Source organism: Microtus ochrogaster, linkage group LG5 (assembly GCF_000317375.1).
Source record: "Microtus ochrogaster isolate Prairie Vole_2 linkage group LG5, MicOch1.0, whole genome shotgun sequence".
NCBI classification, from domain to species: Eukaryota; Metazoa; Chordata; class Mammalia; order Rodentia; family Cricetidae; genus Microtus; species Microtus ochrogaster.
Genome location: NC_022031.1, coordinates 46,675,503 through 46,679,594, shown reverse-complemented (window position 1 = coordinate 46,679,594; position 4,092 = coordinate 46,675,503).

Here is a 4,092-nt window from a genome sequence, read left to right as displayed (position 1 = left end):
GGGACAGCAGTGTAATGGGCCATCCAGCCAGAGGGGCCTATAGTATCGCAAGGGTGGGACAGCAGTGTAATGGGCCATCCAGCCAGAGGGGCCTACTGTATCGCATCTTTTCCATTCTCAGAAGCTTCAGGATGCTGCCTAGGATTCTCCACACAGTCTGAGTTCAAACTTCTCTGTGCCTTTGATGAGGGTTGAGAGTTTATGGAAAATCAGGACTTTGCAGACTACATTTTGTGGTGAAAACCTTCCTAGTAACAGTTCCAGGGCAGCGTTATAGTGCGGCTTCATAATCTGGACTGTTTCCTTCACATATCTAGACACTAGGTGTAAAGAAAAGTAATTACTGGTGTTCATCATTCCGTGGAGTTTTCGGAAGCTCCTCCCACTTCACACAACACAGAAACTGAACAGCAGGTAGAAGCCACATAGCTTTAGAGACTTCAAAATAATTCAAATTTCATACAATTTATTACTGGAAAATTAATCTGTTTGGAATGATACATGTTGGTTAATCCATGTATGTAGTTTTTTTCCAACTATAGTCTTTCTATGATGCTGTCTTACTGTTTTTATTACTGTGAAGAGAGACACCATGACCATGGCAACTCTCATAAACAAAACATTTAATCGAGGGGGCTCACTTCGAGCTCCAGAGGTTCAGTCCTTCATCATCTTAGCAGGGAGCATAGCGATGTGCAGGCAGACATGGTGCTGGAGTAGTAGCTCAGAAACCTACATCTTGCAGACAACAGGGAGTCAACTGAGACAGTGGGCAGTATCCTGAGCATAGGAAACCTCAAAGCTTGCCCCTACAGTGATACACTTCCTCCAACAAAGCCACACCTCCTAATGGTGCCACTCCCTATGAGAGTATGGAGGCCAATTACATTCAAACTACCACAGATGCCTTTCCCCCCCACTTCTGGTTTTTCAGGACAGGTTTTCTCTGTGTAGCCCTGGCTGCCCCGGAACTCTCTCTGTAGACCAGACTGGCCTCAAACATAAGAAATCCACCTGCCTCTGCCTGAGATTAAAGGCCTGAGCAGCCACCTCCAAGCTTTATGATGACTTCTTAACTAAAAGCTTTATTTATTTGAGGTCACCCTTGTCCCTACTCAGCTACCCTTCTTTACGCTTTTTAATTCTCAAGTCACATACCACGTTGTAGTCGGAGGCTGCTTGTTCATTCCCAACCACCCAGACCCAAAATAACCACACAGAAACTATATTAATTAAAACACTGAGACATCTGCACCCATATTTAGGATGCCTAAAAAGGTTTTCCCCTCAGTGTTAAGTTTTAACTGTGTGGCCTGTTTTGCAGGGTAGCTACCCAAAATGCACAGGTTCCTATTGAAACAAAGCCTTGATTTCCCCTATGCTCTTTAAGAGAGGGATTATTTGTCAAAACCTGGGGTAATAAGACAAGCTGAGCAATCCTGTCCCCTTGTGGAATCACTAGCATTCCCCACTCCAACGTAGTGAGACTTTTTATTTCCCCTTTATAGTCTGCATCTATTACCTCCGGAAAAATGCAGATGCCCCTAAGAAGTGTACTGTTAAGGCCTAAAACGAGTCCCATGGTTCCCTCAGGCAATGGCCCATACACTCCTGTAGGCAAGGCTTACACCTCCATTTGTGGTATTAAGATGGTTCGGGCGGTGGCACAGAGGTCCAATCCTGCACTCCCTGGTGTTCCTTGGGCGAGGTCCGCAACAGAAAGGGATTGCTTTGCGGAACAAATTGAATCTGACCGCTGCCTGCGGTAGGCTTCATGGTTGGGGCTTCGGAGTGAGGTCCCAATCCAGTTTCCCTGTGGCAAAGGTCTCCCCTCGATGTCTGTCTTGTATCTGCAATCATTTCCCCAATTGTAACCCTTTTTGCATCTTGGACGCAGCCCTGGGCCAGTGGCCCCTCCTTAATTGTTATGGGGACAATCCTTGTGGAAGTTTCCAGGCTGACCGCACCCAAGACAGTTACTGCTTCCCTCTCCATCTGACTGGCCCTGGCTTTTCCAGAGAGCAGCTGCCATAACATGTCCAGAGTGATATGCCCCATCAATGTCTCTGCAAATGCGAATATAATCATTGAAGCTTTTATTCTTGGGAGGCCATATAGCCTCCTTGCAATATTTATTTGCGTTTTCAAATGCCAATTGTCTTATGACGGGCATTGCATGATCTGCATCTCCAAAAAGTTTACCAGCTAGTTGTAATAGCCAGGAAGCAAAGTCCTGGAAGGGCTCAGAGGGTCCTTGCAACACCTGGGATAATTGATCTTCCACTGCCTTATTAGATAACACCTTTCAGGCTTGGACAACAGCAGCTGCAATTTGTGCATACTTCTTTTATCCATTATCCACTCATCCTACAGGAGGTTAATGCTGTCCCCACCAATTTTTCCTACTATATGACTTTACCATTTGTCTCAATTTATTAAGCTGAAGTGTCTCCATTTAAATTCTGTTTCTCTGATTTCTTGTGAATTGACCATTTTTTCAGGATTTTATAAGCTGTTTTATTTTTATTTTTTAAGGTCACATTTGTTCAGTTTTCAGTCATTTTTTGTTTGTTTGTTCTTTTTTACTGATTTGAAGACTTACTGGAGATGCCAGAAGGAGAAACATGGTGAAGACAGAAATACTTAAGATAACAATGACCTTCAGTGTTGGCTTCTTGTATAATCCCCAGAGAGACACGCCAGTGGGTCAGAAGGGCAGAGGGTCATGTTGGGTGGGGAAACTCACACAGCAATAGCTTGTGTGGTCTATGATACAGGGTTATTACAAGAATAAAAATAAGTGTTTAGAATGAGGACTGACACTGAATTGTGCTTTCTCTTCAAACTTTCACAAGATAAGAGACGTTATGCCAGATACACTTGACATATGAATGTACTGGGAAATTGATTTCTTTTTCCTAAGTTGAAGTTTAACTCAAACTAGTAAGCCAAGATAGTCAGAGAGATTAGGAAACACTTGTCCAGCAGAACAGACTCATCCATTATATTACTGCCCTCAAGTCAGGTTTTGCTTGATAACTCACCTGAATAGAAGGGAGAATATTATTTTGTCCTCTAAAATTCAGAAAGTCTACAGAGAGTCGTCTCCAAAGAATCTATGAGGAATCTGAAGAACATGGTTTTAGAACATTCATTTCTGGCTTTGAATTCTGGTTTTGAATCTTAGTAGTTGTGTGACTTTATAAGTTACAAGTTACTTTGCCTCTCTGGTTTTCAGCTTGATTGTTGATTGATGAAGATGATACTGTCACTTAAGGAGATCGTGATAGTAAAATGAGACAATTTCATTACCTTATTTCCCTACATAATTACAACTATGTATTAATGATGACATTCTAAGAAATGCATTAAGATTTTTATACTTGCATGATCATAGAATGTACTTACAAACTAAAATCACTATTTAATTAGACCATGTAGTTTATTGGATTCCCATATTCTCTGCAGTCCACAGCTAACCAAAACACTATATGGCATGTGACTCTGTTCACTTGATAGGTTTCTACACTGATATTATAGAATAATAGAACAATAGGCATCAGTTAAACATCCATGCCTTTGAGGGACACATTCGTCAGCAGCGTATGGAAAGGCTTTGTTTGGGTTTACTTGTAAAATATGTAGGCATCATTATTTTGAGAGGCGGTAGAGTTTGAGGAGTTTCAAATAGGATTTAGATAATCATGCTTTCTGAACTGTTCATGGGAGACAGTGGTTGTAGCCCACTTTGCTTGTAGCCATTGCTGGGGAGGTGCTCCCCAGGAGCGTAGACTCTGAACATATTCTCAATATTACAAATAAAGAAACCAAGGCTAAAGCAGTAAGTGATGTCACGTGGCTACACTAGTGGTCAGAACCCAGGATTCAGATCTTTTGACTTCTGGCCCAGGCTTTTTTCTCTCAGCCTTGCTCTATGCCAGTGGTTCTCAATCTTCCTAATGCCGGGACTCTTTAATACAGTTCCTCATGTTGTGATAATTACCAACCATAAAATTATTTGCGTTGGGCTGGAGAGATGGCTCAGAGGTTAAGAGCATTGCCTGCTCTTCCAAAGGTCCTGAGTTCAATTCC